The sequence below is a fragment of the Sarcophilus harrisii genome, chromosome 3, assembly GCF_902635505.1.
Source record: "Sarcophilus harrisii chromosome 3, mSarHar1.11, whole genome shotgun sequence".
NCBI classification, from domain to species: Eukaryota; Metazoa; Chordata; class Mammalia; order Dasyuromorphia; family Dasyuridae; genus Sarcophilus; species Sarcophilus harrisii.
Window position 1 is genome coordinate 581,536,530 of NC_045428.1, and position 14,647 is coordinate 581,551,176.

At 37.8% G+C, this 14,647-nt stretch overlaps 1 long non-coding RNA gene across 1 annotated transcript in view; it reads left to right on the plus strand.

Moving 5' to 3' along the window:
• Positions 1 to 615: 615 nt before the first annotated feature.
• Positions 616 to 14,647, plus strand: part of LOC116422138 — a 32,597-nt gene continuing 18,565 nt past the window's right edge. Inside the window, exon 1 of the long non-coding RNA XR_004232704.1 lies at positions 616 to 731. This is a non-coding gene — a long non-coding RNA (uncharacterized LOC116422138). The remainder of the gene's footprint in view (positions 732 to 14,647) is intronic.

Sequence of the window (14,647 nt, forward strand, 5' to 3'; positions counted from 1 at the left end):
AGGACCAGAATGATTTTTGCATTTATTTTATTGATTTCTCTAACTCTTAATACAATGTCTGCAAAAAATTGGTCTTTCTCTGATCAACTGTTTGACTCATTGAATAAACTTTCATTAAGTACCTCATATGTGCAAGCCATAGTGTCCAATAGTAGGAATGAAACAGTCACTACCTTCAAGAAGTTTGCATTGTCCTGGGGATGAAGAGGAATAAAATCAAGTAATTTTAAAAAGAAATGGATGCTAATAACTGAAGGAATTGGGAAAGGAAATGAGCCTCATAAAGAAGGTGACTCCTGAGTTTATCACTGAAGGGAATTAGGAATTCTAAAAAGAAAAGCTGATGACTAGGTACATTCCAAATTTGTGTAATGTATGGACAAAGGCATGGAGGTAGGAGATGTAATATTCTGCAGAGAACAGCAAACAGACCATATGCCTGAAATGGCAGCTCATTTAACCTTATTGAGGCTTACTGAAAAAATGAGGTACCTGGATATCTAAAGTCCATTTCATTATGATCCCATGATTACTATAGTGACCATAACTGTGACTTCACTGGTGTGGAATAACAACTGATGAAGAAACCTACTACTGAAACTTTACTAAAGATCAACAACTTCATTGCAACTTTGAGTCTTATAGTCACTAAGTGACTTGTTCACAGTCACACTACTCTCATCAGAAGCAACACTCAAACCCAAGTCTTAAAGAGCAGCTCTCAATTATTGGTCAGTTTTTCACGAATTTTTATATCTTTAAAATTATATGCCATACTCTTTTCAACAGCAAGATGATTCGGGCTAGTTGAAATAGACTTGTAATGGAGAGAGACATCTGCGCCCAGAGAGAGGACTGTGGGGTCTGAGTGTGGATAACAATATAGTATTTTCACTTTTAGTGGTTATTTGCTTACATTTTGTTGTCTTTCTTACTTATTTTCCCTTTTGATCTGATTTTTCTTGTGCATCATGATCATTGTGAAAATATGTATAGAAGAATTGCACATGTTTAATATATATTGGATTATTTGCCATCTAGGGGAGGGGATGGGGGAAGGGAGGAAACATTTGGAATACAAGGTTTGGAAGGGTGTTGGAATATTGGAAGTTATCTATACATATGTTTTGAAAACAGAAAGCTTTAAAAATTAAAATTATATGATATAAAGTTGCTTCCAACTATCTGTCTCTCTGATTCTTTGTCTTTGTGTCTCTTTATCTCTCTATGTCTCTCAGTTTCTGTTTCTCTATTGCTATTTCTGTGTCTCTCTGTTTCTCTCATTCTGTTTTTCATTCTCACTGTCCCTATTTTTCTTTTCCCCTCTATTTCTATCTGACTTTTTCTTTTTATTGCCCTCTCTGTATTTCTTAGTCTCTTTCTGTCACTCTGTCCTCCTCTCACTTTCTTTGTCTCTCTCTTTATTTCTCTATCTCTTTGCTTTCCCTCTCTCTTCCCCTCTTTATTTCTCTATTTCTTTGTTTTCCCTCTCTCTTCCCCTCTTTATTTCTCCCTCCATTATGTTTCTCTTCCTCTTTATCTCTTACTTTTACTCTCTGTCTCTTCCTCTTTACTCTCTCTCTCTCTCTCTCTCTCTCTCTCTCTCCCTTTTTTTGTCTCATCGCCATCTCCCCCTATTTCTTTCTTCATATCCCTCCCTCTCACTCTCTGTCTCTCTCTTATCTTTCCCTCTCTCTGTCTTGCCCTCTCTGCATCAATCTCTGCCCCCTTTTCTTTTCTTCTCTCATCTATTCATTTGTAAAATGGAGTAATAATAGCAACCACTTCATAGGTCTGGTGTGTGGATCAAATGAAATAGCACATATAAAGTGATTTGTAAATTTTAAGTTCTATATAAATTCTAGCTATTATTGTTGTTATTATTATTAATTTTCTTCTTTTCTCTTCCCTCTGAAAAGAAAATATTCCAAATATAAAGTAGATGGATTTTCACCAGGAGATTCTCCTAATGACTTAAAGATCTTTGGACAACTGAGTCTTTCTTTTCTTTATCCTAATGGGTCAGGTTCCCCAAAGAGGACAGAACAGCTGGTACTGAAATTCCTTTCCTTTGTAGTCAGCACATCTGGATCCTTTTGCAAGGATTGTCTTCAATTTTCCAGCTGGTGAGCCAAGCTTAAGGCTCTTGGGTGGACCTGGAAACCATTAATCACTAGTTTGTCAGTCAGAGCCATCCTCGTTTGCCACCATTTCTGTCTCTATATCTGTTTATGTCTCTGTCTCTGTGTGTCTCTGACTGTCTCTCTTTCTTCTTTCTCTCTTTTTTCTTTCTAACTTTCACACACACACACACACACACACACACACACACACACACACATACCAATCTATGGTTACTAAATCAGAAAGGTGATTTAGGAATCCAAGTTCTTCCACTATCAGCCTCATTCAAATCCCATCCCACTCCATCACTACTGATTCTTTTCCTGGTACATATTAGATTCCCTGAAAAGCTATGTATAAATGAACATTTTTGCAATTTGGTCCCATTTGCACACTGAATTACTTTCTGATTTCATGGGTACATTAAAAGAATGCTGGACTGCACAACAGGATATCACAGCTTGAATCCTAAATCAGGCACAAATTAGCTCTGTGATCTTCACTTCTCAATTTCCGTTTCCTCATTTATAAAATATGGATAATAAGATCATCAATTTTGAACTGGAAGAACCCTAGAGACAATTAAGTTCACTATCTCACTTTTTTTTTTATCAGACCTATGCTTTTCTCAATTTATGGAACTTGATTTACAAACTGTAGCTCAGCCTCTTGCCATCTTACACATTTTGGATACTAAAAGGTTAAATGCCTTGCCCATGCAACCAATTGGTATCAAAAAAAAAGGGGGGGGGGATAAGAACTCAGATCTTCCTCATTCAGAATCCAGATCATCTTACAGATGAGAAAACATAATCCTAGAAAGATTTGCTCAGGATCACACAGCTGGTAAGTGGTAGGGGAAAGATTTAAAGTACAACTTCCTGACTTCAAGTCTAGCAATATGTCACTCTATATTTATACTATTTACATGATAGCATTGTTGAGAGAAATTTGTTTTTAAATAAGGATTTTGATTTATCATTTTTCAAGACCTTTTTATTTCATCTGTGTGGGCTCTGCCTTTATGGACAGAGATGATAATTCATCTATAATTTAGATTCAGAGAGTTTCCTGAGGACTAGGAAAATTAATAGTTAATTGGGGCCACATAGCTGGTTAATGTTAGAAGCAGGTTTGAACCATATCTTCCTTGCTCTATCTCCTTCATTCTCTCTCTATTATGCCATGCTTCCCTTTAGGCTATTATGTTAGGGGAAGGAGAGAACACAAAATGGAAATGCCAAATTTTATTTAAAATGAATCCCGATCTCTTCCATTAAGACTTCTCTGACTACTTAGCTCATGGTAATGTCTCCCTCCTCTGTCTCCCTCCTCTGTATCATTGACAGTCTGTAGCATTCATTTTGTTATTTATTATATACAACTCTCATAGTAATGTCTCCTTCCTCTGTATCATTGACAGTCTGTAGCACTCATTTTGTTATTTATTATATACAACTTCGTACAATTAGTTACATTGTGCATATATGTTTGTGTGTTGCTTTACCAATTAGATAGTTGGCTCCTTGATGACAAGATGGTATAGTATCATTGAGAAAGTACACAAGCTTTCAAGTTCAAGAACTTTGGTTTGAATACCATCTTATTATTTCACCAGAGAAGGTTAAAGTCAACATTATACTATAGCAACTAATCAAGATTTGAATGCAGATCTCCCAAATCTTTGCACAAGACCCTAGTTTAAGCTAAGCCATGAGAAATATTAGTATACATTTAATAACTTTCCTTTGGCCTGATCAAAGCAGATATTTGATAACACATGTGTGACCAGAGCTTATCACAGGACTAGAAAAGCTTGTCTTCTTAAAGGGGCCCCTAGAGAGGCAAATTTTCTATTCAACCATGAAATATCAACAAGAACAACAGATGGGTTGTAGTTCACAAAAAGTATTCCTAATCTCCTGGTCTGAATGACTCTCCTAAAGAGCTCAGTCTCTGCTCTCACAGTGCATTATATCATCCAGTCTTCTCAACTGAAAATAATGTTATGGTTAACTACAGACCATCTGTTAGCCTCTGTTTTTCTTATGGAGTCCATGGTTTTTATGGTTTATTAATATTTATTCAGTCTGTTTAAAGCGCAATCATATTATAGGAGACTTGCAATAGATCTATGTGGTTTTAAATTCCCTGGATGGCAACATACTGTACCCAGCATGGTGGAGCCAGTGAAACGGCAGCTTTCAGGTTGGGGTAAGGCAGCTGCAAATGTTTAAACCCAGGAGTATGAATTAAATATGAAAGGCTCTCCATGCAACAAAGCTACTATTACTGTATGTCCTTGTTTCTGACATCTGGGATGTTTCCACTTCCTCCTCTTCTCCCTCCCCTTCCTTTCCTTTCAAAAGCAGCTGGAGGTCAAGATCTGGAAAGGGTTGGTAAGGACTCTTCCTCTCTATCTCTTCCAAAAATGAGACAGATTAATTGACCTTAAGCTTCCCAGTGTCCTTGTGTTCTTTGACTATTTACCCAAATTTCTCTTATAGCTGTTAAAAGCAAAAAGTGGTTTATGGTGCTAGGAGGAATATATTCGGAGTTTTCAAAGAACACTAGTTAATACTTGTACTTTATGCTGTGATGCTGTTAGCAATGGTGTGAGGAGTTTGGGAGCGTGATCTCAGATAAACCATTCAACATTGCATTCCATTGTTATGGAAAAGTTGTTCTGGAAAAGAGATGAGGGTTTGAGTGGACCACAAGGTCACTATGGGTCAACAATGTGATGTGGCAGGGAAAAAAATTAAAGCTATTGAAATTGAGGTTTTCCAGGAGCCATTAATCAAAGGGTTTTAAGGGAAGCAGAATATACAGAAATAAAGAGATGGACAGTTCCACTGTCCTCTGCCTTCATCTGATCTGAAGTATTATGTTCAGTTCTGAGCATGACAGTTTCTGAAGGACATGGATAAGCTCAAAAGTGTCTTAAGGAAGGCAATCAGGAGAGTGAAAAACTTTGATTCCATAGCCCTGGAAAGACTAGTTGAAAGAGCATTAGGTACATGAACCGGAAAGGGAAAAAAAGGTTAGATTTCATCAAGTAATTGGAGGGCTGTGTTGCAGAGCAGCAAATAGATTACTGCTTGCCCCTAGAAGAAGCAGCAGCAGCAATGGGCAGAAATTGAAAAGCAGTAAGTTAAGGCTTGATGTCAAGAAAAGTGACCTAGCCAATTGGAATCCCCAAGTGAAATCAGTTGCTTTACTCCAAAGGCTGAAAGTTACAGAGAGATAACAAAATAATGGAGTCTTCAGGAGTGCTCTATCCCAACTCCATTTTAGCAATAAGAGGCTGAGACTCAAAAAGTTTAAGTCACTTGCTCAAGTTCACATGGTTAGCAATGAACATAGTATTTGAACCCAGGTCCTTGTTTTGACAAATCCTTTGACCTCTCTACTTCATTGTGGTACAGGAAGAGTTCGTTCCACTTGTGGATTAGACTAGATGGAGAAAGGAAAACAAGGGAGGGGAAGGGAGGAAAGGGGAAGGAATGAGTATATCCTCCAAGACTGATCATGTTGAATAAATTTGTTTTGTTTTGTTTTTAATAGATATTTCTGTTCTCAAAAAGTGCACACTTTGATTGGAGAAAACATATATGAGATGGCCAATGGAAAAGTCAGTGGGCCTAAGGGATCAGTGGTGGGCCAAATGGCAAAACTTTATAGTATAGCTTTCCAGGGCTCTTCAGGCACTATGATGGTGTCTGGTCAACCAAATAAAATGAGAAAATAGATCTTTGCATTACTGCCATCATCTTCATCTCTTTCCATCCCCCCTCTCTCTGTCTCTCTGTCTCTGTCTCTGTCTCTGTCTCTCTCTCTCTCTCTCTCTCTCTCTCTCTCTCACACACACACACACACACACACACACGCACATGCACATCTTTTCACCACCACTAGAAACTTAGATTCTATCTTTGCCTCTTCATATCTATTACATGAACTTCTACACTATTTTGTCCCAAACCAGGCTTCCTAGTGATTTCCATACCATGTGTTTACTCCTCCATCCCATTTTGCAGCTCTTTATATGTGGGGGATAATCACAAAACCTGTTTCCTAGAATTGTTCTAAAAATTTTGTAAAGCAAAATGCTACACACTATTATCATCACATACACACACATACACAAATGTGAGTTCCTTGACAACAGGGACTGTCTTGTTTGTTTTCTACATTCCCAATGTTTTATACAGTTCCTGTCATGTAATAAGTACTCTATAAATACTTTTTTAGTTTTTTTTTTTTACTTTCTTTCTTTCTTTCTGCCCAGTCCATTTATTCATCTAGTCATCTCTCTTTTTATCTAAGTGTCTGTCCATCCATCTGTCTGCTCTATCTACTTATCTATCTATCTACACAACCCATCTATTCATAAATCCATCATCCATCCATTTATTTATCTATCTACCTCTCTGTCATTGTCTGTCTCTCTCTATCTATATATGAAAAATATAAGAATTAACATCTCTAAAATGAGGACCAGATTAGAAAGCTTTTCAAGCCCCCTCTCAGCTCTGGAAATTGGGTATTATGACTCCTTTTCACTCTCAGAAACTTTCAATATACTTTAGATATATGATTTAATTCAAGTTTTATGACAGCCCTGGTAGGACAATGCTCTAGAACTTTGTGGATCATTGATATGGATTTTCCTTGTATATGCTACACATCTCATATGCATCATAATTCATCTGTGCCTCTTAATTCTGTTTATCTTTTGTCCATGTCCTTCTATAAATTCATATAGTGTTACCATCTAATGTTCAGATGTCCTTCTTCATTTTCTCATGATGTATTAAGGATGCCAATAAATCATATAAGTTATCTGGTATTCATCTCTTGTTCTTGTCCCATGAAAGGCTGGCCTATCTGCTTTTCCATTCATCTATTTCATTGAATGGCATCTATTTTGCCATTTCTTCTTTATAATTTCATAGGAGAGAAAATTGTCACTGTGGTCATACAACTAAAAAAGGTCAAAGGTAGAATTCAAGTTCAATTCTTCCTGATGCTAAATTTAGTATCTAGCCATGACACTATCTATGCAAGACATAAGTTCGTAGAGGCAGCTAGATGGTGTAGTGGATAGAGCACTGGTCCTGAAGTCAGGAGGACCTGGTTCAAATATGACTTCAGACACTTAACCCATCCTAACCGTGTGATCTGAAGCAGTAACCCCAGAAGCTTCATACACACACACACACACACACACACACACACACACACACACACACATCTACACAACCATAGGATCAAAAAGAGTATACTGCATGAAGTACAATATTAGGAAAACTATCAATACAATTGGCCATGTTAATAACCAAATTAACAAAAACCATATGATCATCTCAATAGATGCAGAAAAAGCATTTGATAAAATCCAACATCCATTCCTATTAAAAACACTTGAGAGTATAGGAATAAATGGACTTTTCCTTAAAATAATCAGCACAATCTATTTAAAACCATCAGTAAGCATCATATGTAATGGAGACAAACTGCAACCATTCCCAATAAGATCTGGAGTGAAACAAGGTTGCCCACTATCACCGTTACTATTTAATATTGTATTAGAAACGCTAGCTTTGGCAATAAGAGCTGAGAAAGAGATTAAAGGAATAAGAATAGGCAATGAGGAAACCAAATTATCACTCTTTGGTGACGACATGATGGTACTTAGAGAACCCCAGAGATTCTGCTAAAAAGTTATTAGAAATAATCCACAACTTTAGCAAAGTTGCTGGTTATAAAATAAACCCACATAAGTCATCAGCATTCTTATATATCACTAACAAAATCCAACAGTCAGAGTTACAAAGAGAAATTCCATTTAAAGTAACTACTGATAATATAAAATATTTAGGAATCTATCTGCCAAGGGAAAATCAGAAACTTTATGAGCAAAATTACAGACCACTTTTCACACAAATTAAGTCTGATCTAACCAATTGGAAAAATATTAAATGCTCTTGGATAGGGCGAGCAAATATAATAAAGATGACAATATTACCTAAACTAATCTATTTATTTAGCGCTATACCAATCAGACTCCCAAAAAACTATTTTAATGACCTAGAAAAAATAACAACAAAGTTCATATGGAAAAACAAAAGGTCAAGAATTTCAAGGGAATTAATGAAAAAAAAATCAAATGATGGTGGCTTAGCTGTACCAGATCTAAAATTATATTATAGAGCAGCAGTTACCAAAACTATTTGGTATTGGCTAAGGAATAGATTAGTTGATCAGTGGAATAGATTAGGTTCAAGGGATAAAACAGTCAACAAATATAGCAACCTAGTCTTTGACAAACCCAAAGATCCCAGCTTTTGGGATAAGAACTTACTGTTTGATAAAAATTGCTGGGAAAATTGGAAACTAATATGGCAGAAACTAGGCATTGATCCATACTTAACGCCGTACACCAAGATAAGGTCAAAATGGGTTCATGACCTAGGCATAAAGAATGAAATTATTAATAAATTAGAGGAACATAGGATAGTTTACCTCTCAGACCTGTGGAAGGGGAAGGTCTTTATGACCAAAGCAGAACTAGAGATCATTACTGATCACAAAATAGAAAATTTCGATTATACCAAACTGAAAAGTTTTTGTACAAACAAAACTAATGCAGACAAGATTAGAAGGGAAGCAATAAACTGGGAAAATATTTTTACAGTCAAAGGTTCTGATAAAGGCCTCATTTCCAAAATATATAGAGAATTAACTCTAATTTATAAAAAATCAAGCCATTCTCCAATTGAAAAATGGTCAAAGGATATGAACAGACAATTCTCAGATGAAGAAATTGAAACTATTTCTAGTCATATGAAAAGATGCTCCAAGTCATTATTAATCAGAGAAATGCAAATTAAGACAACTCTAAGATACCACTACACACCTGTCAGATTGGCTAAGATGACAGGAAAAAATAATGATGATTGTTGGAGGGGATGCGGGAAAACTGGGACATTGATGCATTGTTGGTGGAGTTGTGAACGAATCCAACCATTTTGGAGAGTAGTTTGGAACTATGCTCAAAAAGTTATCAAACTGTGCATACCCTTTGATCCAGCAGTGTTACTACTGGGATTATATCCCAAAGAGATTATAAAGAAGGGAAAGGGACCTGTATGTGCACGAATGTTTGTGGCAGCCCTTTTTGTAGGCTAGAAACTGGAAACTGAATGGATGTCCATCAGTTGGAGAATGGCTGAATAAATTGTGGTATATGAATATTATGGAATATTACTGTTCTGTAAGAAATGACCAACAGGATGATTTCAGAAAGGCCTGGAGAGACTTACACGAACTGATGCTGAGTGAAATGAGCAGGACCAGGAGATCATTATATACTTCAACAACAATACTATATGATGACCAGTTCTGATGGACCTGGCCATCTTCAGCAACGAGATCAACTAAATCATTTCCAATGGAGCAATAATGAACTGAACCAGCTATGCCCAGAGAAAGAACTCTGGGAGATGACTAAAAACCATTACATTGAATTCCCAATCCCTATATTTATGCCCACCTGCATTTTTTATTTCCTTCACAAGCTAATTGTACAATATTTCAGAGTCTGATTCTTTTTGTACAGCAAAATAACGTTTTGGTCATGTATACTTATTGTGTATCTAATTTATATTTTAATGTATTTAACATCTACTGGTCATCCTGCTATCTAGGGGAGGGGGTGGGGGGTAAGAGGTGAAAAATTGGAACAAGAGGTTTGGCAATTGTTAATGCTGTAAAGTTACCCATGCATATATCCTGTAAATAAAAGGCTATTAAATAAAAAAAAAGAGCATAGGAGTTTAAGTTCTGTGAGCCTCAGTTTCTTTATCTGTTAAACAGGAATAATAATGCTTGGATTCCAACTACACAGATTTGTTCAATAGTTCATATCATATAATGTATTTAAAGTGTTTTGTAAAAAGTAAAGCACTGTGAAAATGTCACATGCTATTATTAACAAGTGAAAATATGCTTATTACACTTCACAAGTTTTAACTACTATATAACTGGAGAAAAGACAGAATGACCTAGTAGATAGAGAGTCAGCCTGGTAATCAAAAAAGAGTCAATAGTCAGTGAACCTTTATTAAATATTTACAATGTGCCAGGCACCATGCTAAATACTTGGGGAGAGAAATAGAAATACAAAGAAAGACAGTCCTTGCCATCAATGAGTTTACAATATAATGGAGAAAAAAAGCCCACAAAAGGAAGCTGAAAAGTTAGGGAGCTGAAAGGATGGCAGAGGGGAGAAGGCAGGAGGAGAAGGGAATCCAGAGAAGTACAAAAGCAGTGAAGCTGGTAGAATTAGGGAAAAAATTGTGCTGCTTCCTCCTCCTTAAATAGAGGCCCTAGACTCCATGGCCCTGCTCTGCAATCAGATGAGAGTATTGTTGTTCTGTCGTTTTCAATTGTGGTTGACTCTTTATGATCTTATATGGGATTTTCTTGTCAAAGATACTGGAGTGGTTTGACTTTTCCTTCTCTACCTCATTTTATAGATGAGGAAATTGAGGCAGAGTTAAGTGACATGCCCAGGAGAGGGGTAGTCAAGGATGAATGTTTTAATCAGAGAAATCACAGAAACAGGAGTCATGGGGCAGTATGAAATTTCCAATAACAATTGCCAAGTTTTTTTTTTTAATTTTTGTTTTGATGAGGGAAAGGTGGAAGTTGAAGCAATTGTGCTTAAGTGACTTGCCCAGGATCAAAAACCTAATAAATGTCTGAGTCAGGACTTGCTGACTCCAAGAGCAACACTATCCCTCCCACCTAGCTGACCCTGCAATTTCCAAGTCTTGTTAATTCTACCTCCACCATCTTCCTCCCATCATCCCCTTCTTTCAATTCATATGCTCACCAACCTGGTTCAGGCCCTCCTCACCTCCCTCTGGGACTAAGGAATATGGTAGTATTGATTTGATTACTATTCTCAGAGAGACATGAAGGGAGGGAGAAGGGGGAGGATGGTAAGATAAGCCCTCAGTGCTATGGGAGATGAGAAGGTATCTGCTCTCATGTATATCTTTCTATCCTAATGGGATCCTGGGAAGCATCATGATCCCATGAGGAGATCTCTAGCTGTGGAGTCAAAGGACTTAAATTTAATTCCTACCTTTGATGCTCACTATCTGTGTGAACTTGAGTAAGTCACAGCCTCATTAAACCAAAGTGTGTTCATCCATGAAATGAAGGGTTCAAACTAGATGACCTCAGAGCTGAGATTCTACTTATTAACCTCAGTTTCTTCATCAAAAAAAAAATGAGGAAGTTGGACTAGATAATCTCTCTAAGTCTCCTTCTAGGTCTACAAGGCAGGGGTCTTTCCATCTCAACATCCATAGTTTCATTTTATTCCTCACATTTCATCCACATACACACACACAATATTCTCCAACAAAGGAAAACATGACCAAAATACTTTATTAACCGAGCTCCTTTGTTGCAATTCAACAACCCCACAAGGGAAGATTTAACAAGGTCATTGGCAGTGATGCTAACTTGGTGTTTCCCAGAACTGAACTGTGAAGTTAATTTGAGTAAAATGGCTGTTGGGTCCCTGAGCAGGCACAGGCGGGCCTGATTTACTGGCCAATGACTTTCCAGCCCATTGGTGAGTTCCCCATTTACAAGCAGCCCTTCCTCCTCATTGAGTTTGTAAAGCTGTCCTCCCTGTGTCCACAGGAAACAAGATCAATGTTTATATGGCTGAGAAGCCTGGCCTTGCAAGGAGTGGGAGACTTTATCTGGGCCTTAAACTTACTCCATCCAAACACACACAAAGAAACCAGAGGGATGGGTGCACTCATGGACATCAAAGGCAATATATTAGGAAATAGAAAAGATACTGAAGCTACGGAACTCTTAATACTAAGGTAGCCAAACACTGCTAGGGGAAAGTGACATCACCAAGATAAATGACTTTGGATGGCCACTTAAATCCCAAAGAAATAATGATTGAGGGACAGCTGGGTGGTACAGTGGATAGAGCACCAGCCCTGAAGTCAGGAGGACCTGAGTTCAAATCTAGCCTCAGACACTTAATACTTCCTGTCTGTGTGACCCTGGACAAGTCACTTGACCCCAATTGCTTCAGAAAAAAATAAATTAATAATAATGAGAATGATGATTGAACTATTGGTTGTTTTGCCCTATTATACAATACCACAGTTCTTCTGGCAAATATAAACCTGAATTGGACCTCATTTGCTTCTGTGAGAAGCCTCAATCATGTCCTAAAAGGCTAGATCTCCAAAAAAGCCTGAAGCAGTACCCTTGATAAGAACTGCCTAATCCCTCATGTCTTCCCTCTTCCTCACTCCTAGAGCCATTCTATTGCCAAGTTTTCTCTCCCATCATCCCCTTCTCTCTGCTGCCCTAGTTCAAGCCCTCATCCCTCCCTCAGAGACTACCATGATAGCCTCCTAATTGGTCTGCCTGCCTCTGGATTCTCTCCACTTCAGTCTATCAGCCACACAGCTGCAAAATTGATATTCATAAAGCACAGTTCTGATAGTTTCATTCTTTTGATTTAAAGGTTTCAGTGGCTCCCTGTGGATAAGTGAGGGATTGTTTGGAAAGGACAGAGAGTTGAGGCAGAGAAATCAAGTAGGAGGCTGTTGAAATAGACTGGATAAGAGATGAAGGGGACTTTAACTCCCTAAATTAAGTGACCATGTGAGTAGACAGATGTAAATGTATAGGAAGTGTTATAGACATAGAAATGGCAAGATCAGGAAATTAATTGGACTATAGAGTTAGAGCTCTGATCAGAGGTCTATTTAAAGAATGAGTTCACCCTCATTTTGTAGATAAGGAAAGTAAGGTCCAAAGAGGTTGATACCTAGGGTCATCAATTAATAAACAATGGAGCAGGATTTGAAGCCAGGTCTTTCTCTAAGACCAGTCATCTATCTTTAACATTTCTCTATAGGGTAAAAAAGAGTGAAGCGTCAAGAACTCAATGTTATGAACAGAATTCTTGAAGAAGAATGCCTTTAATATAGCAGAGGAGATTAGAGAAACACTTGTCCAATTTGATTGGTCCTTTTATCAATTAGGATTTTAGAGCAGATCAAGAAATTCTGAATTCTGAGGATGTTCATTTATCAGTATATTTTCCAGGTATGTCCACAAATGATCCCTAAGCACTAGACCATCCCTATGTGGAACCATTGGAGAAGGTGGATAATGGAGAAGTGGATAAGTTCACTTACCTTAACAAGTGTACTTTTTAGGGATATCCACATTGATGATGAGATTGATACACCCATGGCCAGAGCTAGCTCACTGGCAGGCAGTCTCCAAAGGAAAGTGTGGGAGAGGAGAGGTATTAGATTGACTATCAAACTGAAGGTCAATAAGCCATCGTGCTGACCTCATTGTTGTATACCTGTGAAATCTGGGCAGGCCTATTAGTTCCACGCCAGGAAACTCAATCGCTTCCATCTGAATTGTCTTAGAAAGATTCTGAAGATCACCTGGCAGGATCAGGTAACAGACAAGCTCATCTCAAGCCAAACTGTCAAACATTTAACTCTACTGCAGAAAGCACAATTCGGATGGGCTGGCCATGCTGTCCGAATGTCACGTTATGTTTGCCTAAGATACTATTTTATAGAGAATTCAGAATTGTAGTAGCTCAAAAGAAACCGAAAATGTGCATATTTAGAGATATCTCCACTTTAAATATAGAATCTTTCAAGCTCATATTGGTCTAATCAGCCACAGTAGAACACAATAGAGTATGTTGGCATCAATATAGTGATATAATTTGATCTTCTTTGAGAATAAATATCACTTCAGGATTACTTCTTCTCACTTATCTTCAAAACAGGCTCATCTAGCTCCATCCCTTCATTCAAAGAAAGGCTTTTGACCTGTAATTTTAACCAGCAGGTCAGTGGACTCACCAGGTGAGCAAAGGTTCTCCTGCCAATGAAAAACATTATGCTAAGTGCCCAAAGTACCAATATGAGGATGTGAATGCAGGTCTCCCCAAATTTCCAACCCAAACATACAATTCAGAGACTCAAGAGGCTTTGCCAGACTCACACAGGTGAGAATTACAAAGGCTACAGTATTCAAACCCTGAGTTCAGAAATGTCAGGGGGCAATTCTAATTCCCAATCCAGGGATCAATGGGACTGTGGAAATCAAAATCTGAAAACATTTTAGGGTGTGGACCAGACTGGCCGTGGGTGAGATATGGGAAGCAGATCCAACAAAGCCCATTTGGGGCATCTGTTTAATGCTTTCCTGGTAAGCGACTCTTGGCCTCCTTCAGGTCTGTTGCTTATTTAAAGCCAATGACTGAAAAACTAAATGTTGGCGGCGGCAGTAAATTCCACATGTTTTAACTCCACTCTAGAACATGGAATTCTCTAATTGCCCAATAAGTTTGGAGAGCTTTCAAAGAAATCAAAGCTTAGTCACTTTCCTGCCACAATGATCCCTTCTACCCCAACCATCCTCCTAACAC